At 39.5% G+C, this 24359-nt stretch overlaps 1 protein-coding gene across 1 annotated transcript in view; it reads right to left on the bottom strand.

Annotated features, from left to right (window-relative positions):
* The window catches only part of LOC102775627 (sodium/potassium-transporting ATPase subunit alpha-1-like), a 61537-nt gene that overhangs the window by 17497 nt on the left and 19681 nt on the right, over nucleotides 1-24359 (bottom strand). The window lies entirely within an intron of this gene.

Raw genomic sequence — 24359 nt, 5'->3', positions numbered from 1 at the left:
TCAAAGTTGCATTACTTTAAGAAAGGGCTGCTCTACAATGCTAAACCACTGTGTTTAACATAAAATGCTGAATGCCTTGGTTTGCTGCCTGCTACTCCCTTACATTAACTAAAGCCAAAAACCATTTGAGACTTTTTCTGCTTTCACACACTGTTGCATATCAACTCATAATAGCTGTAGCTCACCGCAGTACAATCAAACCCAGGATAGGATATTGGTAGTGATCTGAAAGTCATCGGGATGCTAATGAACAAAATGTGCCTGTCATGTCAACACCCAGAGATACCTTTGTCTTAACGACATATGATCACACCTTCTATCCAAAAACACGAGCACACACATTGGAAATTAGTGTTTAGACTTTCATTTGCAGAGTTTATACATGTGGATGCTTGAGTCTTTGGGATGTTCACCCCCCACATGGAAATTATGCAATTCTTGCATCAATAAAACCAAAACAGTGAACCATGATTGAGCCTAAGTGGCTCCCTCAGAGATTTTATGGAGATAATGTAGGTTTTAGCTCTGCAATTAAGGCATTATAGGCTCTTGTATAACCTTAAACAATCCAATGTCATACACAAACAACGTGGGAGCTGAAAATGCAAAACATGGCCTTTAGAACGTTACTGTACTACCAACTACATGAGAGTTAACATGAATATTATTAGGGGAAACACCAGCAGCAGAGGCACAGTGTCCAAGCAATTTAAAAGACACTGAAGTGCTAGATTTGAATAAAAGCAGCAATGTGAACAGCCGTACTTATGCTTAAGAAAAGTGATAATAACGGAAGCAAACTTTGCAAACTATGCAGTACAATGTAAAACAGAGTGGGTATAAAGCTTTCATGATGCAGATTCACATAACTAGAGCAGAGCAGAGCTGCTGTTTCCCCACATTCGAAAGAGCCAATTGAGGTGGTTTGGTGATCTGACTGCAATCCATCCTGAACTTCTCCTAGTGAGGTGTGCATTTAAAGAATTTCTTATGTCAGAGGGATTCAACACTGGGCTTGAATACACACTAAAATCTACCTTTGAAAATATAGCAAAAGGGTCTCAAAGTTCCCTAAATAGAGACTAAACCTGGATATGCAACATGTAAATGGGTGCTTTATAAAGTCCTGACTGGGGCAAGAAAGCTGACATTAAGCCGTCTATAGTAGTGCCAACATACTGACTGCCTACATGGACTATAAAAGGTAATTTCAGAATAACTTATCATGGCAAAAGCACACTCAAGTGCAGTACATGTACAGACCAGTGATTCTTAAGATTTAGATTTTAGTGCTTTGTCCTCCTCATAGCCACTCCTGCAGTGAGGGTGACAGTCAAACCCATGTTGACATGTGAGAACATTTGCCTTGCTGTCATTTCTACTCCTCCAGAGATGCCTGACAAATAGACATACATCTGTTCTTTACTTAAGAAGCTATCATATGATTACAGCTAAAATGTGTGACTGTTTGCTACATCTTATTCCTACTGTAGGCTTCTTCAAGGTTTCTTCAGGACCCCTTCCCCCGCCCAAGTTCTTGTACAAGACAGCACAAAACCTACAGATACTTGGAATCAAAAATATCCATTAAATAAATATGACTTTGTGCCGTTTATTTTTCATTTAAAAACATTCACTTGAGGAGTGATGAGAAAAAAGGCACAGATATGTAAAATGCAACCACAGTCAAACCAAATTACAGCCACGGGATAAGAACAGCATGTTTCCCACCCCACTGAGACAGTAAATCCTCGTGCTGTAACAGCACATATCATCATGTATATTTGTTCATCTACAACATGCTCGCAGTCAAATTAACTCTCTATGCATCAAAGGTTAAGGCCTTTAACTTAGCTTTTTTTTGCTCTTACATTAATGTGACTTCTATTAATAACGATTTGGAGACATAATATGTTCCTGGATGCTGTGATTTTCCTGTAGTTGGTAAAGTTACCATATAAATATGCTTTTCATCAGCAGATTATATTTATGTGATACAGAATGTGAAGCCATAGCAAAATTCATGAGATACTTAAACTCTGTAGGAATCTGTATTATCTCAAGATGATGAAGATGGGGGCAGACCACCAACTGTATATAAAAGATGGACATAACCAACGTGAGCAATCACAAGTTTGTGAAAAACGCAGTTGACAACTGTAAAACTTTGGATTATAGGTCCGACAATGCTGTTAGAAGCTAATGTTGACATGCTTATTTTAGACCAAAGAAAAGCTGTATATTAATTTTATTTATTTATGTATAGTAATGTTTATTTCTTCTGCACAGTCAGGGATTTTAACGTGTGAATATATGGTTACTGATGTGTCATGTGGATACCCAACAAAATGCAGTTTTTGATCGCTTGAGTCAATTTTTTTTAGATCGTCCTTAGAGTATCATGGTCTTATATTAAGTATTATTTTGAAAGATTATTTAGACTTTTAAATGTTTTTTGAATCAGAATTATTACTTTCAGTTATTTTAAAATAAATATAGTTTTGATTAATTTTTAAAAAATATTTACATTTTTTTAATGATTTTTTTTATAATGCAAATTTTGATTGGCAACTATCTTACCTTACCTGGTTATGTTTTTCAGGGCAAAAATAATAATGACATGGCAAATTTTCTCTGAGCTTAAGGCTGTTAGAAGCATCTCCCTGCAGTGTACCCAAATATGAAAACACTGACTGGTAACGCCTTCATTTCCCAAGGGAAAATAAAGGGAAAGCATCAGTATTATCGGCAGTTCCCAAGCTGTGGGGCAGGACAAAGCGGATGTGACATGGATGACCAGGTGAAAAACGATTTAAAATGAAATTAAATGCATCAGATTGTTTAGGTAAAATAATTAAGAGTTTGCTGATGCTATTGCACCGACTTTTATTTTGTAAGGTAAAGACTGTAAAATAATAAAAGAGATATAATATAGAAAATAGATAGAAAACATGAACAATCACACAACACCAATGAGCAAGCACGCAAAAGTGGGAAGGAAAAACTCCCTTTTAACAGGACGAAACCTCTGTGTCAGGGACAGGCAGTCATCTGCCACGGCCTGTTGAGGGAGACAGGAAAAAAAGACACACTGTGGAAGGCACACAAATACTATCATAAAAACATTCAGGCCTAAACAGAGCAACCACAATATACAACACCAAGACCCAATCAAGCTGCTACCAATACCATTGAAAAATAAGAACTTTACACTGAATGTGAGAAAAGCTAAAATATTTCTTGCTGAAGAAATGAGCTGGAAGTGACAGCCGAGTCTCACTCGTGTCATAACTCAGTACTTCAGAGCACCGCCACCAAAGCACGCGTTGCACCTAAAGGAGCCTTGACCAAACAGAAATAACTGACACCCCAGAGATAAGAACTGGCTGTACCTTTATAACAATATTATAAAATTCTAATTAGCTTTTAACATGCACTTCAAAGACAAGTAAAGATACTAAACAACCCAGCTGGATTACAGACTTCAGTAGATTATACCAATGGTTCCCAGAAGGTACGGTGGGAACATTGTGTTGGGACAGCCAGGTGAAAAATGTTGTTAGGTTTAGGTTAGGTTGTGGACAATAACACAGTTTTTATGATTTTGTCTCTGTACATGACATCAAGGTGGACTGCAAATAACACAATCAACATGCGACTAAAGTGCAGGCTTTCAGCTTTAATTCCAGGGCTTTAACCAAACTATTTCAGAGCCCTAAAAGTAATTGCGCAAACTATTTTCATAAATATAAGAATTGTTTTTATTCCCTTGCTGCCAACAAACATCATAGTTCCTTCTTGAGATGCTGTACAGTCACCCATAGTTGCTGCTTGTTTGCCGGTCTTGCTGCATTTAGTTTTGTTTAAAGGAACTGAAAAGCAGCTGCGTTGAGTTCAGATCAGGTGACTGAGTTGCCCATTGAACAATATCCCCTTTCTTTGCCCTGAGAAAACATTGGGTTGCTTTTGCAGTATGATTTGGGTCATCACCGATTTGCAGACAGTATAGATTGTCTGTCATATCATTTATCAGCGCTGTGCACCTTGTTGTAAACCTTGACAAACCTGTAGACCCTGACAGTGATACTTTGTCAGATGTTGTGAAGATGTTTTTCTTCACCATGGAAATACTTCTGTGATCATCCACTTCCTTGACTTCTTCTGTGGTCTTTAAGGCCTTTTGATGTTGCAGAAGGTTGAATTTGGCCGCTTTCACTTCCGCTTACATCACTTTGGAGCGAAGAGCTACCAAATGCAATTTCAACGCTTGGAATCAACTCCAACTCTTTTATCTGTGTAATTGGTTCTGGAATAGGCAATAAGTCTCACCTGGCCATGAAACTTCTTATTAGCCAGTTGACTAGTGAAGAAACCATGTCTGTAATTCATAAGCAGTTAATGCAAGTTAGATATTTTGAATTAAAGCTGAAAGTCTGCACTTTATTAACATTGTGATTGCTTGAGTTAAAATCCACTGGGGTGGTACACCGAGTCAAAATGAAAAGAAAAAAATTGATAACTGTATTGAGTAAAAGTAAGTTGAATGAAAATATTAGTTTTACTTTGCCAGCATTTAAGAGAAAACTTCATAATGTTAAGACAGCCTGACATACTCCCAGTAGGACTTAATAACTCCTACATAGAGACTTCACACACATACTCAAAATTTCCAACTTAGGTGTTTGTCTAAAGCTTGAAAAAAGGAGGACTGTAATTGATTCTTGGTGTTTAGAATTTAGCTCAGCATGTGCATTTTTAGGTTTCAGTTTTAGCAGTAATTTTGGGTTGCTTTTGATAAAACAGACACAGAATGGCCAATTTTCACAGAAAAAATAAAAATTTAAGTACGGCACAGAAACATGCTATATAGCCTCAGACATAAATGTTTCTTTGCAGAGAGTAATTCCAGATGAAGAAGTCAGAGACTCTGTGGACACGCTGGGATATCTGTGCCAAGGTCAACAAAAGAGAAAACAGACTCTTGTTGAGGCTGCCATGAATGAAAGTGACAAAAACAAAAAACAACTTTTTGTCTCTCTTGGTTTCCACTTCTTCTCCTCTCATACAAATATAGAAAAAAACAAACAAATGAGGTCAGAAAAAAATATATGGATATGAAGCTAAATGCTGCATATTTGTTTTCTGTCATCAAACAGAGGACTACTGTTATACTATACTGTTAATAAAAAAAACAACCTTTGCCCTAAATTAGTTGTACTAAATATGATTTTGTTTAAAATTAGAAGCCTGCCATTTTAGCAAACTAATAAGTACTCAAAACCAGACTGTACTTGGTCCCATCACCTTAATAATTTTTCTAGTCTTTATCAGAACGTTAAAAAACAAATAAACAGTCAAAGTAGTTTTCTTAATCTTTTTTTAATCCCATCACTTTAGTTGGCAACATTTTACTTTTTAAATATTTTTGTCCATGCATCACAGCTCCCATTTACATGCTAAACACTACTATTTATAAGGCGCTCCTCTGTGAATATTTTACCTGGTAAGTAGTAAATAAATAACTAGAGTTTTTTTCTAGTAAGTCTTTCATCTCTAACTGCAGCTGGTAGTCTTTGGTCTACTTGACATTTTCAGTTAATTTATTACATTGGATCAGTTCTCTACCTCCTACAGGTTCTTGTTGGAGTCCATCAGCAGAACCAGTGCCTCCAGAAGAACACCACAAAAAGGATTATTGCTGCCAGATATAGTCCAAGATGGTGTTGAAGTTTGTCAGACCACATTTGGCACCAATATCAAAGACTGACATAACATCAACATGACTGGCAAAGAAGCCAGTAGGACAAAAACAAGATGGAAAGAAAGGAATCAAGTTGATTATATAAATGAGGGGATTTTCTGATAATAAACTGATTGAGGATGGTGTAAACCAGACTCTCAAATATGTAGATGTATCACTGTAAAAGTGAAACATTTTCATCAATGAAGATACAGAGGTTTTAAAACAAGGTGTACAACCTGGGACAAATGCTAGACCAAGGAGCCTAGGAATGGCTTTTGCAGAAAACCCTAAACCTCTAAAAGAGCCAGAAGGGGAAAAAAGATGCTTGGACAGATGAAACCAAGATAAAGAATGATGGAAAGAGAAAAATATGGAAAAGCAGAGAACAACACAAGATCAAGAAGCATATCACATCATCTATCAAACATGGTGGAAGCAATGTTATGGCATGTATTGATGATGTGACTTCTGATGGATGTATATTCTTCAATGGTTAAGTCAGTCACCTGAATGAGGAAATTCAAAAACCAGGTCAAATTGTGTATGAAAGGAGAAGATAAGGCATAAAACAGAGGGAGTCCACAGCAGTTTCTACACCCAACCATTTACCTGAAGCTTGGTTCCTTGCAGGCCAAGAGAGATGAAAGAATTTCTGAAATCTGTTTGCACCACAACAAAATGCTTGTGCAATTAGTAAACATTCAAATCAGCTGCAGTGTCAGCTAGAAATAGGCCAGCTGACAGATCAAAGTGTAATCAAACTAGGCTACAGCAACGCGCATGGCATCCTCTTTGACATGAAGAAAATCCTAAGTGGTTCGGTTTAGCTGCTTTACAAGCTGCCAGATCGTATTCCTGGTACAAGTGGACGTCAGTGGAGAGTAAATTGGATTTGGATTCTCGTCAGTTTCACCCAGGGAGATGATGACAGGGATCATGTAATCTCTGAGAGATCTACGTGTCGTTCATTCAGACCACACAGGCGCACGCACATAGACCCTGCACATCCATTTAATCTGGTTGAGGATTACCCGCTGCAATTAAAGGAATGAAAAAAGGAAGATGGAGGGAGAAAGAGACAGACAGGGCGAGGGATGCATTTTTCTATTTCAGGTTATTGCTATTGTCAGTATTATTGTATGGCTAAGGTCACTGTCAAAGCTGCAAACAGGCAGTTGAAACTGAACCATGTTGGTACAGAAGTAAATAGGGAATCAATACTTGTCTTAATGATTTTGACAGATTTTTTTTCCTTCATGTGCAGTTTTCCTAAAGTTTGTGTTAATATTCTTCACAACTTCATACTCATCAAAGTCACAAATACAAATCCTTCAGCACATCAGATGAAGATTATTTGACACATTCCTTTATGTGCTTATAATGAGCTTGATGCTGAAACACATCCCATCCCTGATCTGAGGCCAATCCAGCACTATCAGTCATGGATTGGCCTCCCCAGAACTTGGACTTCAACATTATTGAAGCAGTGTGGGATCATGTTGACAGAGAACAGAACAAAAGGCAGAAACATCCAAAGAACAGCTTTGAATGCCCTTCAAGAAGCCTGGAGAACTATTCTTGAAGTCTACTTAAAGAAATGACAGGAAAGCTGCCTAAAAGAGTTCAGACTGTGTTGAAGAATAAAGGTGGTAACCCAAATATTGACTTTCAAGCTTGTGGATTTTCACGTGTGCTGGCACATGTTTTAATACATTTCTGCACTAATTTTCCATTTTGTAAGAACTCACACCAAAAATTAGATATTTAATTTGGGGTTGATCACAACCGATGACAGAATGTAAAATATCTAATGTACAAATGATTTGAATCTTTTAAAATGTAACCACTGAACAAATAAAATAGAAATTAAAAGCTATGTAAGACTTCTCTTTTCAGCACTGGATGTGACGTTATAGTTTTACATTTCCCAGCACTGTGCACTGTAGTATAGTGGCACAAGGAACTAGTGAGAGAATAAAGGAAGAAAGAGTCACTGTAGGCACTTTCAGCCTGGCTGATCCAAAATCCTGGCAACAGCAACAAAGAGCTACTGTCTGAGCTCACTCTTTCTCACACATTCATGCACACATACTGCAATGTGCAAACCCCAGTGTGGACGCAAGCTAGTTTGCTAACAGACACATACCAAAATGACCACCACATGCAAGTAATGTGCTAGTGATTTTCTTCTCACCACAAGTCTTATGGGTTTTCTGGATGATTCCCTAAAGACTGAAAGACTTCCAAATGCAGGCCTTTTTTTGATGACAGTTTGCTTAGGTTTGGGTCAACATGGTAACGTGGGTTAAAATAGATCCTTTACATAATCTGAGGACACCTATCTGTCTGAAAGCACTGAACGTCTCTTTGGCAAGCTTTGCCCACGTGCCTGCACTTGCAGCTCTAGCTCAACACTTGTCATCTACAGACAAAAAATAACACCTGGAGTTGTGACACTGATGCATCCTGCAGGTAAAGTATCATACTGTTTTAGTAACTGTTGCATCATGGCAGTCCTTGGGGCTTTCAGTCTGTGGTGGCAACATCAGTCCAATGGCTCCTGGACTCAACCTTCTATTTTGGTCATGACTGGAATTAAAATATTCCAGTCATGACCAAAGTCATGGTGTACAAATAAAACTAATTCAAATCTGTTTTATTTGTACACCACAACAGCAATCACCTTAAGGCACTTCAAACTGCTACATTTATCACAGGGTTTTTTTTAGTCCTTTTTTTTAGTCCTCATGAAATGTGGCTCTCTACGTCACATCAAGAACCATCATCAGGTAAACCTGCCAATATGTGTGAAAACAAACAAATACGAGCCAATCTCTGATGTTCTTTGTGTTTAGCAAATTTTAAGCCTTTTGAACACCGCAAACAAGCAAATGTCAGCAAGTGAGGATTGTTATTGTGAGCACGTAGACATGTAGGCATGCTGACGTAAATATTTAGCTCAAAGCACCGCTATTCCAGCGTTTCACCTTCTGCTGCAGAGGGACTAGCACATTTTTCATTACTTTAGTTTGTGTGTTTTAAGGTCTCCCACAATATCTCTGTGGCACCTCTGTCAAAAACTGCTTTTAAAGGTTTGTTTTAAATGCATTGTAGTTAAACGAAGACAGTACATTAGGAATATAAAGTCAAGACTGAGTATTTAATTTATTATATGTGTTATTACAGAATAGCAACATTGCAAATTGTTCAATTAAATTTTTTTCAATTAAATTTTATTTATACAGCTCCAAATCACAACGACAGTCGCCTCAAGCTGCTTTATATTTTAAGTTAGACCCTACGATAATACTACAGAGAAAACCCCAACAATCATATGACCCCTTATGAGCTAGGGATTTGGTGACAGTGGGAAGGAAAAATTCCCTTTTAAGTGGAAGAACCCTCGAGCAGAACCAGGCAAACCAGGCATTTGTTTAAAAAATTGAGTTTTAAAGACACAAATCGTGCTCTGCTTTACTAGACAACCACCCAAAGTGAAGTTTATGCCATTGCCGCCCTAAATTAACAGTACTGGTAATTACCAAAATGGAGAAGTCCAGTGTTTCGGCTCAAATTTGGGTATAAAAATGTGAATTCACTTTTTTGTTTGACCAAAACAAAAACAAAAAAAAAACATAGCAGAATTTCAAAAAGTTGCATCCTGACACCATGGTCTGTTTTTCCTCAGTTGTGATGTTTCAGTCATACACAATTCAATCATAGAGGCAATATGCAGTCTGTTTGGGAGTCAAACTAAGGTCAAAAGATCAGGAGATTGGTTTCAGTGAATGTTTTTAAGAAAGACCATCAAATGCTGTTGCTTAACCGTCTGAGCAAATCTTGTGTTTGTCTCAAGAGACTGTTATCAAAAAATAAACATCCAGGGCGCAGGCCTTCAGCCAGCTACCTCTGCTGATTTCAGATATAGCTCTAAGTTGTTATTATGCCTTTCCATAGTTGTAAACATGCACCTACTCACTAATTATGGCTGCAGCTACCAAAATAAAATGACATAATTGTTGTCTTAAAACCAAGATTTTGTTTGTGCCAGTTTTGCTATGACAAAGGGTTTGCCTGAAGCAGAAAATGGCTACGCACTGTTGTATGTGTTCAAAGGCATCGCAGTTGCAACATATTCGAGACTAAATACATATTAGGTAAAAGATATGTCAAAGTCTTGAACTGGGATGATCACAAAAAGTACAAACTGTGAAAAAGCACATGTTGGAATGCGTAACATAGCACTGAGTCATTGCTATCAGCTTCCTTTCAAAAGTCATGCAGCGTTTGTTTCAGCTGTGTGGCAGTGTTTGTTGAGAAAGCTTTTAAAAAAAAATAAAAGGAGATTCTTGTAACTGCCTTCCACAGTAAAACTGCCTTCACTTCCCTGAATGACTCGGTCAGTGGTCACCTTTATGTCTGACATGAAAAGAAAAGTTAGCTTCCTGGTTAGCATGGTGGTATGGAGCTAAACACTGTTATCTCATGGCAGGAAGGTTCTGGGGTTGAACCTTCAGGTCAGTTTGTGGTTTTCTGTGTGTTGCACGTTCTCCCCAGGTATTCTGGTTTTCATCACAAAGACATGCATGTAGGGTTAACTGGTGATTCTAAATTAGCAACAGGTTGTCAGTGTGTACCCTAATCTCAAATATGTATTTCAGTTTCTTCTATTTTCTTGAAATTTGTTACAATCACCGCACCCACACACAGCGGTGTTTTTCCTGTTATTCTTGAGGTTGATGGAAATATTCTTTTCTACAATGCAATAAGCAGTGGGCATGAAACTGGCAGACCTGTAGTGCATGAGTTAATAATGAGTAAATCCCCACTAATCTAGGTGGTGGATTAGGGCTGATTACCCCTAAAGTGAAATGCTCAGTTTTCCAAACAATGGATTTAACCATATATTCCTGGAATGTTTTTCACTGGAAATCTAGAGTGAATTTACTTATTTATTTATTGGTCTTTAATCAAAGTTAAGGCAAAAAAAAAAAGGTTACTGAGCCTGTATAGAAACCTGCAATAGAAAAGACATTTAAATGAAAGAGAAACATATTGAATGTTTGAACTGAGACATTTTCTTATTTCATGAGAAGTATTGTTTCATCTAAAAATGTGATGGCAGCAACACATCTCAATATGTTGGTAGAAGGACAAAGTAGAGGGACGTAGACAGAAACAGCTGAAGGAACACTTTAATCTAATTTGGTTAATTAGCAAAAGGCCAATAACATGATTGGCAGAGTTTCTTAGAAGTAAGGAATAAAGAAAAATGGGTGGAGGATCATAACCAGAAATGTCACCATCTTCTCCGTGGCAAAGGTTGGTTTAAAATGTACACAGGCAAAGTAGAAAACTTCTGTGGTCAGAAAATTAAAATGAGTAAATCTGTCATCAGTTATCAAAAGTCTGACTTGGTGATGGTATGAGACAGCTTTATAGCCATTTTCCACAAGTACCTACTCAGCTCAACTCGACTCGGTTTGGGTCGTTTTCTGTTACAATCGAATACCACCTAATGTACGTAGGGTTGTTATAGCAACGTGGCAAAAAGTCCCAAGACGTCATATATAAGTGACACGAACACCATAACAATGGAGGACGTCAAGGCGATGGTATACCTGCTGCTTGGGCTTTGGCTTTTTATCAGACTCGGGGAACGCAGTGTTGTCTTTTGTGTAGCCATTTTCCTGGTTGCTGGGTTTCAAAAATGGCGGTTTTGATTTTTATAGAGGATGACTCACCGAGTGACGCCACTGACTAGCAAATCGATGGCATGCAGTATGTTGACGTCACATTTTTGGATTGCCTCAGATTGCTTGGAACCCCGGCCGGGATTTTAGGGTTTTCCACCTAACAGAATACCCTAAAAACCAAGTTGAGCCGTGCCGAGCCACCCAAGTAGGTTCTAGAGGAAAAGGGCTTTTAATGTCTATGGAATTGTCAGATTGCACATCTGGAAAGTCACCCTCTGCGATGATGGTATATCCAGGTTTTAGAGCAACGCATGTTTCCATTCAGACAAAGTCTTTTTCAGGGAAGGGCTTGCACATTTCAGCAAGACAATGCTAAATTGAATCCTGCATCTATTACAACAGCATGACTTGATAGTAGAAAGTGCAGGCTGAACTGAACTCATTCATGAAATGAAAAATACAAGAAAGTAGATCCAGGACTGTTAAGCAGCTAGAATAACATATCAGACAAGAATGAGGGAAAGTGGCAAGCATGGTCCGGTCCTAACTTTTTTGAAATTGCTCCCCTAAAATTCAAAATGACCTTTTTTTTTTCTTAAAATGACACGTTTTCTATGTTCTGATGTGAATAAAAATGTGGGTTCACAACATTTTTTTAAATTATTAAATTCAGTTTTTATTTGTATTTTACACAGCCTCACAACCTTTCTGGAATCGGCCTTATACACTTAAAAGTTTCTCACCTTCTCATTAACCTCTCCTTCACCACAGTGGACAAAGAAAGGCAACTTGCTGGGAGAAGCTAAGAGCAGAGGAAAATGTCAGGGGAGGGACAAGATAACATCGGAAAGGAGGAGCCGAACAGACAAGAGAGGAGGAGACTTGTCACATGATGGTACTGGAATGTCATCTTGTCCTTGGAAAAGACACAGGCATCTCACAACAAAGGATTTCCTTGTCTTCATTTCTCCACTTTTTCTGTCTTGAGTTCACTCTCCTTCAAGAAGCTCTTATCTGTCTTCCATTTTCTTAAAGTCTCTCCTACCCAGCTGCTATTCACCTTTTGTACAATACCATCTCAGTTCCTGACACTGCACACGAGAAGGACACACACTCAAGATGCCCTTTGTACTCTAGAGCTTTCTTTTTTTCACTCTCCTGCTAGTTATTTCTTAGTAGGAGTTCATTCACACATGCGTGCACACACACACACACACACACACACACACACACACACACACGTGCATACACCTGTAACTTCCCCCACATCCCCCATTCCTCTTCATTATCATAATCATTTTACCTCTCTCTCTCTCTCTCTCTCTCTCACACACACACACACACGCACAGAATTCCTACGCTGACTCCTCCCCTCTGTAAAGACTTTCCCCTGGGGCCCTCACAACCTTCCCTCATGGAAAACTACCAAGGTACACCACACACACACACACACACACACACACACACAGACACACACACAGACACACAACGAGACCTGTGTTAACAGTGGACCGCAGAGTAACGGGAAAAGAAAGAAGAATAGAGAGAGAGGGTGATGAGCGAGGGGGATGGGGGACGGAGGGCCCGTGACTGATAAAATTTGATGAAAACAAACGTAAATCTGTCCAGCTCTTCCAGTCACCCACACGTGACAACATGAATATTTATACAAGCGCCGTGAAATGCTTACCGATAGCCAAATGGTCACTGAGAAAGAGAAACTGAGCACGCCCACTCCAATCCAAAGCAACACCACCTCCCACTGGACTAATCCCCCATTGACCTAACTACAGCCGGATGGTACTTTGCTATATTATTCACAGGACTTCCATCTATTTAAATCTTAATGTAGCAAACTGCAGGTCAAGGGCAGATGAATTTTAGGTTAAAGTAGGTTTATTTTAGGTTAAGGTTCTGTTTCATCAGTTACAGACATTGATTACCTTTGCAGAACATAAAATGAAATGATTATTATCACCTTAAAGGTAAACTGTGGACATACCAGACTTATGTATGGCATACAAGAGGCCAGTTTTCACCCTCATTTAACATGTGTGTTAATCCCAAAACCTGTAGGAATGATAAAATGAATCAATGGCAAAATCATCAGGTCATTAAAACATCATTAAAACACTTAAAGGGTACGTAGAGTCCGCATGTTCTCACTACGGTCATCTCAGGGACATAGCACAGAAGCCCCACCCACTTGATGTTCAAACCCAGCCAATCAAAGGAAAGTTGGCTTCCACGGCAAGGTGCCTTTAAAAGAAGGTTAAAAACCTTGTTTCGCCACAGAGGATCAAGTGAGGCCTTGTAAAACATAAGTCAAGATAATTTTGAACAGTGATTGATGCAAAGCTACTCTAGTGGATCTCCCCTCAAACAAGATAGAGCTGGAAATGAGCATAATAGGTACTGTTTAAAATTATTTACGTTTTCCTGTGAAAAGTGAGTCAGCATGAAAGTGTTATTTTCACCAAACATTTATACTGTTATACAGTTCTGCAGCACTATATGCATATATATACATATAAATGCACATCCCTAAACGGTTAGTATCCTACAAAAACCTTCGTTTTTGCCAAGAACTCCTGGAGATACTTGCTGTTGCAAGTTTTACTTCGTGCACAGATTGGCCGGAGGTTCATGGAAAACATGCAGCACAGAAGAGTCAGAGCCAAGAATCAAGCACCTGCTTCCTCCTCGATTTCTGCTCACTGCAGTCAACCTGAACAATATTTCAGTGTTTGCAGTTCTTTTGTGTTTTGCAGAAAGGTAATCTGATAATTTCCCAACCACTATAAACCACATTCATTTGAATGTGATGGCTTTGTTAGATTTCATGTTCAAATTCAATTCAATCAATATTTTTAAATATAGTGTGAAATCACAACAGCAGTCGCCTTGTGGTCTGCTTATATTATTTGAGATCATTTGTTCTTTTATATCAGGGGTGTCAAACATAAGGCCCAATGGCCAGGATCGCCCCAACCAAGACTCTCATCTGGCTCAGTGGACAGCTTTAGAAAATGTGGAGTGCATAGAGTTTTACTTTTAACTGTATTTTTTATACGTTTTATGTATTATACAAATTTACCCCCTCCCCCTAGTTCCATTCATATTACACCAAAGTAATTAACCAATAGATAAACAATTAAATTACAGAAGATTTCCTGTTTTTTGACTGTGTACTATGAAAAGTCAGATTTTCTTTTTCTTACAGTGAGTCCACAGGGGGGAAAAGGACATTTTCTGTGAATTAATGAAAACTTTATAGTTTAAAATTACATGACAGTAAGGGGAATGGACTACCAGAACCTAATTTTAAAATGGTAAATGGCCTGTATTTGTATAGCGCTTTACTTAGTCCCTATGGACCCCAAAGTGCTTTACACTACATTCACACACTGGTGATGGCAAGCTACATTGTAGCCACAGCTGCCCTGAGGTGCACTGACAGAGGCGAGGCTACTGGGCACTGGCGCCACTGGGCCCTCTGACCACCACCAGTAGGCAACAGGTGAAGTGTCTTGCCCAAGGACACAACGACCGAGACTGTCGGAGCCGGGGCTCGAACTGGCAACCTTCCGATTACAAGACGAACTGCCAACTCTTGAGCCACGATCGCCAGATTTAACACATTTATCATGCTTTTTCACTGGTCTGACCAACTTAAGATCAAAGTCAGCTTCGCTCAGGACATCCCTGCATTATTATTAGTGTCAAAATTTTAAAAAATTCATTGTGAACTGTATTTGTTTCAAGCTTTAAAAATATACACTATATTAAAAAAAAAATAAATAAATAAATATATATATATATATATAAAATTTTATAAAAGAAATATTTCTTTTTAGTAACGTTAAAACGTGTTTAACAGTATATTTAGATTTAATACTTTTGATGCTGCAGGTTTAAAGCCTTGATCGTGTCACATAGTGTTGTTTTATTCTAGGGCGTAACATCCAAATGTGAGGACATGTGGTGCTTTGAGTTCAGCTCTGAAGCTTAACATGAGGATTAGATGGACAGTTTTCACTGTTCAAAATATAAACACCGCATTGTCCCGCCCCCCTGTCACTTCCTTCAGCTTCAAAATTATGTAATGTACAATGAGTCACACACACACACACACACACACACACACAGAGATATCCTCATCTCCACCTTCACATGCCTCTTGTGATAAACCACCAATCAAACTGGTCTGCAAAACTTTTGCAAAAATACTACTTAAAAAAAAAATGCACAGTCTGATCTTGCATGTAAAGACATTCTGACATAGGCCAGTGTTGCCTAGCAACAAGGTCTCATGCATAATAGTTGAGGTGTACTGTCCGTAACTCTAGCATGGTTGTGCGAGTGAGATAAAGGGAAACAAAATAAAAATTCTGACTTTGTGAAGACAGCAGGAGGTGTGCAGTGTTGGCGTGGTGAGCTGCATCAAAAAGCTTTAAATAAGAGACTGAAACAGTGTGCAAACTTCAGGTATCTGAACACAGAGTGGTTAAATCCAAGTTTGAGCTGGCATTCGCTGACCAGAAGTTTCTGTTCTTATAGCTCAGCTTCAGCACAGTAAACTTGAGGAATATCCTGACCTAACAGTACAGCAATTTTAGCAAGTAAGATGACAATTACCTCTGAGGTCGGTTTGCCCCAGAAGTGTTCACAGTTCAGGTTTTTACTCACTGAGAACTTCAGATGTAAAAGATAAGGCATACTGCCTCTGTAGCTACAGTCCTGGGAAAAAGAAGGTTTCCATGGGACCCCCATGTTCACTGTTTAGTCCATCCCGTGATTTAGTAGCTTGTAGAGTCACTTTTAGCAGCAGTAATGTGAATTCACTGTTTCCTGTATGTCTTTATCAGTCTCTCATATCATTGCAGAGGAATTCATTGAGGTTTGCAGTAATTTGTTTATGCACAGCTTCCTTAAGGTTGCACACCACAGCATTTCACTCAGGCTGAGGTCTGGACTTTGATTGGTTCATTACAACACCTTGATTCTTTTCTTTTTCAGTCATTCTGCTATAGATTTGCTGCTGTGGCTTAGCTGTTAGACTCACATTTGACTCTAGAATACTTTGGTATACAGAGGAGCTCGTGGTGACTCAAGGTGCTAAGGACCCCTGGCTGTAAAACAAGGCCCAATCATCATTCCTCCTCCACTGTGTTGGTATGCTATATTTGGGTTTCTCCATACATGGTGCTGTGCATTATGGCCAAACATTTCCACTTTAGTCTCATCTGTTCAAAGGACATTGTTTCCAAAGTCTTGTGGTTTGCTCAGATGCAGCTTTGCAAATTTAAGCTTTGCTGCCATTTCTTTTTTTAGAGCGAGGAGGCTTTCTCCAATTCTTCCAAACAACCCATATTTATTCAGTCTTTTTCTAATTATACTGTTAAGTGCTTTAACATGCTAACTGAAGCCTGTGGAGTCTCAGATGTAGCTCTTGCATCTTTTGTAGTTTCTCTAAGAATTGCACAGTCTGATTATGGCCACCAAGTTTTCCACTTGTAAACAGTCTTTCTCGCTGTAGATTGATAGTCTTCAAATTTGGCCTCATAGCCAAACCCTTCCTAGATAGGCAGAAGCAATTGCTTTTCTACGATCACAGATGATGTCTTTTCACCTTGGAATTGTCTCTCCCTTCTCCCAGTCGTCAGAAGGGAGAGAGGCTGGCAGAGAACGTGGTCATGAAACTGATGGAGCCGTTTTTGGATGATGGGAGAAACGTCACAACGGACAATTTCTTTTTTTCACTGTCACTGTCGCACAGACTGCTGCAGCACAAAACAACGTTACTGGGCACGGTGAATAAAGTCCGGTGTGAACTTCCTCAACTTGCGCGGATGTATTCCATAAGAGCAGCAACACGCAGGTGGCCAGTAGCAGTTTTCTAAAATATGCTGGACCTGGCGGCGGGGGATGCTTACATTTTGTACAAGGCATGTACAGGGTGGACAGGCAAAAGAAGATTGTTTCTGAGTCTTCTAGCTCAGGAACTTCGTTGCCGATTCATGCAGCTCAAGGAAACATTAGCACAGGCTGCTGAAGCTGCTGCAGCTGCTGTGCCAGGGACTGTAAAGACAACGCAGTGCCAGGTGCAAGAGAGCTGCAACAGGAATCACAGCAGGTTTACCTGTGCAACATGTCAGAAATTCACCTGTGCCAAATGCAGGGATAATGAACACTGGGTCTGCAAACGCTGTAAAGTTTGAAACACTTTGAAATAAAACAGACTTGTGTACCCATATATTGTGAATGTGTGTCTTTTGTATCGATATGGCAGGAATTTCTGAAGGTTGTAACACAGAGCTTTGGCTTGGCTTGGATCTGAGCAACTCTGAGTGAGCAAATGCAAATGTGCCAGGCCTCAAGGATAATGGGTGGTTTGCACAACAAAAGCTGGAGGAGAAACGAGCTGACGACCTGTGAAAATCTCAGCAGGGGTGATTAACACTACGGGACTTGCACTAGAAAATGAAAAAAGCCAGTAATTCTAGTAGGTGTTGGGTTTAGGGAAGTTACGCAAATTTGCGCAGGTTTAGTAAATCTAGTGTTGCTAAGCTATAACTGGACAATCACTATACATCAGAGGTGTTTTAGAAATCAACTTGTTTTCAGTGTTTTTTTGTGATTTTTCTTTTCTTTTCTTTTCTTTTTTTTACAAATGTAATAACTAAAAAATATACAGACTGTAAGACATGAGATGGACTCTCATACTGAAGCTGATGTTTCTGAGGCTGATCTTAACAAGGGGAGAGCAGATGGATTTCTTGGACACACGCATACACACAAGAATTAAAATGGATTGACAACGTGAGCCTCAAGGGAACAAAATGGACTTGGATGCAAAGTAAAATTATTTCAGATTTCTTCTGAGTTTCTGCTGCAACTGAATTTCAGATTTCCACTTCCCTTACTGCTCTGCTGGATCATTTCACAGGCCACACGTAAGAAACAGCATGGCCATGAATTTGAATTAGGACAGAGAACAAAAAAGCAGAATACACATAATGCATGCACACACTGAGGAACGTGGATTTCTTTCTGGGCCCCCGGGGACTGGTCTTAGCCTCTTAATGATGTCAGAGCCAGAGAGCTGGATTTACTGTGGTGGGGAGGGCCGAGGAAGGACAGCCCACTACAACCACACACACACACAGACACACTTCTGGCTATTCTACTTATCATTCTATCAATCATGCACATATTCGTGCACAAATTAGCATTCGGAGAGGAGCATGACACTGTACCACACTCCCAAAGGACGAGACACTCCTGTTGGGGAACAGGTAAGCACTCGCCATGTGAGTAATGACTCGGCAAGATGACAGGTGTAAATATGAAGCTAGACAATAGAGTCAGTACAATGAGTTTTCAGAGCAACTTTGAAGCAGTTTGAGTGTATCTGGGATTATTGACATGATGGTGAGATTACAAAAGAACAAAATGTCACCAGCATCTGTCATCACACTGTTTAACTTTCTGTTCACTTTGTTTCTATTCCATCTATCAATGTGTGGATTTAAGGAAGTTAATCTATTACTAACTTATATAGTAAAGTTAATAAATCACTAACTGTGATTAAATAATCATCTGCTGTGTTTTGATCTTCTTTTATGTACCATGTGGTCAAACTTTTCGGCACAATCATGGGATTCATCTGAAGATTGAAACACATAGATCGATCCATTTGCTTGTGTGGTTATCTGAGTCATTTGCTAACATTGTTTTTTATATTTCTCTCACTTAATAACAGTGACTGTAACTGTTACCCACCCTTTTCTTCATTTCTGCCGCACTCTCGTTTCCCTGCTTCTTTGTAAAGATTTTTTTTCCTTTCCTTCCAGGTTGAAAGCTTTATTGGTTATTTTTGTTTTCTGAGCTCATTATTCTCAGGAAGGAAGTTGTGGGTCCTGCTTCCCATTGTGTGGCATTTCACCTTACACCTTTTTGTTTCTCCTGATGGCAGGACAGAGGGGCCAATCATCTGATAAGAATTTAGCAGTAACTGAAACACCCACTTTTTACAACCAAGGATGCAGAAGAGCATCTCTGAATGCAGAAGTCATCCAGCCTTGAAGCAGATGGGCTATAAAACGAAACACCACAGACTAGATTCCACACCGGCTCACCAAAACTGGAAAAAAACGACCGTAAAAATGTTGCCTGGTCTGCTGCAGTTTTCAAGATGAAATTGTGGATCCATCCTGCCATGTTTTAACAGGCTGGTGTTGGTGGTGAAATGGTGTGGGGATATTTTCTCGGCACACGTTGGTTTTCATGGAACAGGAGATTCTCATCATGGATGAACACCCAAAAATTCTGCACCAACTGTGATGCTGTTATGTCAACATGGATCAAAGTCTCTGAGGAAGTTTTCCAGCACCTTGTTGAATCTGTGCCATGAAGATTTAAAGCAGTTCTGACAGTAGCGGTAGGAAAGTGTAGATATTAGAGTGGCTGATGAGAGTACGTCAATGTATTTTATCAGCCTTGAATATGAAAAAGAAGCATATACATGTGACTGCAGTACTGTTCTAGAAAAAAGCAAATTTGTTGTGAGCTCATTCAGTCGATCAGGGCAGGATTTGCAGAAATTTTCAACCCTTTTTTATTATTACTGGCTCTTTGAGTTTAATGAGGAATAGATCTGTGTCATGCATTAATCCATATCGCATCAGGGTATCAGTTAAATATGATGAAAAAGTGAACTTGTTTTGAAATTATGTATTGATTTTTCCCTCCCTACTGTCTCTGCAGCCCTCCTCCCATCTGTCTGTCTGCCTGTCACTCTGTCGCGTGCTCTTGTGAATGAAGCGCTCACACACACGCACACACAGCAGCAGCACAGCATGTTGCATGGTGTGGGCAGCTGACATTTCACTGCAAGCAATCTGCCAGTCAGAGTTGGATGTGCTCGCGTGATCGCACACTAATACACCAAATCATACACACACGAACATGCCAAATCTTCAGTGAATGAATGAGGGATTTTTTCGCCCAGTTTACTTGATCATACACATGTGTGTGCTTGATTCATGTTACGTAACGCTTCATTCCCTGCTCTGACTTGCTGCCATTTAGTTATCCATGTGTGCAATGAATCACCAGGCTGCTTCACTTTAATGTAGCGAGCACGTGCAAGGGGTTACGTAACAATCTACTGTAATCTCATGTACACCGGCATATAAAAAAGGCCGCCTCATTCATATATTAATAATAACCTGAGAAAAATAATGGCAAAAATAGAGACAGCTGACAACTAAATAAATTCAAGTGTAAAAATACTGACGTATGCGTCATCAGGTATGAATAAAATATCAAATGTTAAGTACTAGTGTAGAAGGTTTATAGATGCTCAGAGGAGGGTTTAGGGATCTGTTTATAGTGTATGATGAGATTTAAATTATGTAAAATGTAAGATTAAGCCATATAAACATCATGCAAGATATTAAAAAGATTATTATGACTATTTTGTCTATTTATTTTATGTGATTTCTTTTGTTCTGTTCTCCAATTATTTTTTTGAATTTTATCCCCAGCGTTGAACAATGTTTTTGCTTTTTTTTCACAGTCAAACACCAAACACAGAGCTGCACTTATATAATACCGGACTAGCAGGGAATTTTGTTGGAGGCTATATGTAAAAACAGATTAACGTATACGGTTCTTTTGTTAGTATTCAGTGCAGCTAAATGCTGCATGAAAAAATAAACTACTGTTTTCTGAGCTATGCTGCACTTGTCAAAAATAATGAAGTCAGAGTTTAACATAAATGAAACACAAAGATAGAATGAAGCTTTTAATAGAAAGTAATTCAAATGGAAAAAGAGAGGAGAGTAGATGCAAATGTTACGTGTCTATTTTTGTACATGGTTAATGAAATGCATTCCAGTTTCATTAAAGACTGAAAGCATATTTCTATCTATAAATTGTTAATTGTTGAGTCTGTTTTGCAACGGCAATTTTTATTAAATGTAAACTCAATGTGCTTCACACTGAAGAAAAAAACATAAAAACCTGTGCAGGTTTATAATGCCTTAAAGCTTTAAAAACATCCAAATACATTCTGAATAAATAAAGCATCAGATTAGATTGCATGAAAATAAATGTTAAAATTTGTAAAAATATTATTTTTAAGAAAATATTATTGCAATTTTAGAGAAAGAAAAAACAGCATTACAGTGCTAACGTGGCTAAATTCAACAGCGCAATAATCACATAATGATGTCCCCTGATGAAGCACAACATCAGCAATCCAAACCACAGATCACGTTACTGCATCTACCCAGCGAAACAACTGCTCTTTTAAAATGCTAACCGTTTAACCCCTGCTATACGCCGCCTTCAAGTCACATAGCAAATACTCAGAGGGAGTACGCATGAATGAGCTTAAACTAGAGCACGAACTAATCCTGTATACTTATCATTACTGTAAAACTTAAAAGAAGGATTTTGTGCCTGTCATTATTTAATCTACTTCTGTTGGAACTGTGGGCTTAAGATATTTAATGTAGCTTAGCAAAGGTTCAATCAGGAAGAGTACTTCATTCAGCCTCCCTTATGACTTCATTCATCACTGTGTCACAGCCACACCTCTCTCTCCATTCATAGTTTCAAATGTAAGAAAACATTTGCAGGTTCATTTCATCGAATCAAACAAAGGGAAAGCCAGTTTAAAGTAAACCATGACGAGCAATAATTATTCTGCCTTTGCATTTAGATCTAAGGTTTCTCTGAGAATATGAAGTACATTAAACTCCCTGAATGACTCGTACAGTGGAGATAAATATGCAGGAGGCTCATCAGCAACAGCTGCTGTTTATAATTTTTAAGAGGGGGTGAGATCAGAGGACAAGATGTCATCACACATGCTATAATTAGCTTTGTGGGTGTGTTTCTTCCTCGCAGTGACAAAATTTAGGTGCGCATTTACAATTCGGAAATTGTCATAATTACACGAAGAAAACAGGATGTTTCTGAAAGTCTAAAAAGAGCGAAAGCTGCTGCCGGAGGAGAAAATCATCGACATGTGCTGTTTTTCGACCAGGAAGGCTTGGACTAATTTGGGGCTGTGACCGTGTCGGTGTGCGTGTGTCTGCACATGACAGGTGTAGAGGTTACCATGGCAATCAGACAGCAAGAGTGACGAAAAATGTTTATGGAAGTAGTGTGATGGCAGCGGAAAACTATCACCAGTTCCTATCTGCTCTCTCACACACGCTGTGGAAACATGGAAACGGTGGATGATACTTTATTTCTTGTCAGTGCATTTTTTTCTGCTGAATCGACACTTTCAGTTAGATTGCATCAGTTTACCTCATCATGCGTGTGTGTGTGTGTGTTTTCCCTGAAGGGTTGTTAAGAGCAAATATGCCATGTGTGGTTTAGGCACCCAGTGTGTGTATATGTATATGGTTGCACACCATTGCCTAGAGGCAGCCAGAGTTCTGCCATCATTATCTCTCCTCGCTGAGAAGTTTTTGGAGAAGTGGGTCAACTTTGATGAAACGGTGCACAGACAAGTAGCAAGAAGAGAACGTTTGAAATCAAAAAACTAGAAAAGAAAATGTAAGCAATGTACTAGTTGTTGTTGTTTTTTAAAGACAACTAGCGACCGTCATGTAATTCCAATTGTGCATTTTCACTGCAGAAAAAAAGACCAAAACTCTTCATTTGTTCTACTAACAGAAAACATCCAGACTCTGTCTTCCTGCCACTGCAAGTGCATGCACAGATTTTTTTGTAAGGTTTGCAGGTAAGGCTAAAACGTCATCTGATGGCAGATATCCCAGATATCAATCTGAAACACCAGTAGCTAATCAATTGTTCCTTGGCTTGGTGTACCAAGGCCATCTATGCACTGGCAGATATTTGAGATATCCCTCTAACAAACACTGGATTGGGTGAAAAACAGCATCACATTTCTTGGTATTCTGAAAAAAAGACTGGACTACTTTAGTTATCATAGTAATTAGGTCCCCTATGGAAAGATGGCGCCGGTGAGGTCGGCTGCCGTCACGACTGCTCCGACCACCTTTTCTTTGTTTTTGCTTTTTAAGTTAGTTTTCAGCGTTTCTAAATCGGCAAAATCATCACCATTGGGTACATTAGGTATGACAGTGACACTCTTGTTTCTATTGGTATACAATGTACTCACAATTCGAAGTTTTTAACTCCGGATCCGAGCTGGCCGAGTGAGATCTTGAGGGGGAACAAAGGATGCGACGCGAAGCGGCGGCCTCGAGGGAAACGAGCCGGCGTCAGGAACAGGCTGAGAGCTCGTGCACACCGCACACCTCTGCCTAGCATCCTGCTCGCCAACGTCCAGTAACTGGAGAACAAGCTTGATGACCTCAGGGCCAGGATAAAGTTCCAGAGAGACATTCGGGACTGCAATCTCCTCTGCTTCACCGAGACATGGCTGAACCCAGCGGTGCCGGACCACGCCATCCAGCCGGCCGAGTTCTTCTCGGTTCACCGCATGGACAGGACATGGGACTCGGGGAAGTCAAGGGGAGGCGGCGTGTGTTTAATGGTGAACAACAATTGGTGCAACAGTGCGAACGTTGTTCCTCTCACACACTCCTGCACACCAAATCTGGAACTACTGTCCATCATGTGTCGTCCTTTTTATCTACCTCGAGAATTTACATCGGTCATTATAAGTGCCGTTTATATTCCACCACAAGTGGACACGGTCACCGCCTTATGCGAGCTGCATGAGGCACTCACACAGCACCAGACACAACACCGGGACGCTGCGCTTATTGTAACGGGGGACTTTAATAGTGCCAACCTCAAACGCGCAGCGCCGAACTTCTATCAACATATCACCTGCCCCACCAGAGGTGAAAGGACACTGGACCACTGCTACACTACGGTCAAGGACGGCTACAAGGCACAATCCC

The sequence above is a fragment of the Neolamprologus brichardi genome, chromosome 23 (assembly GCF_056152115.1).
Source record: "Neolamprologus brichardi isolate AB-2024 chromosome 23, ASM5615211v1, whole genome shotgun sequence".
In the NCBI taxonomy this organism is placed as follows: domain Eukaryota; kingdom Metazoa; phylum Chordata; class Actinopteri; order Cichliformes; family Cichlidae; genus Neolamprologus; species Neolamprologus brichardi.
The sequence above is the reverse complement of the archived record's forward strand: the minus strand, read 5'-3'. Positions and strand labels throughout refer to the sequence as shown.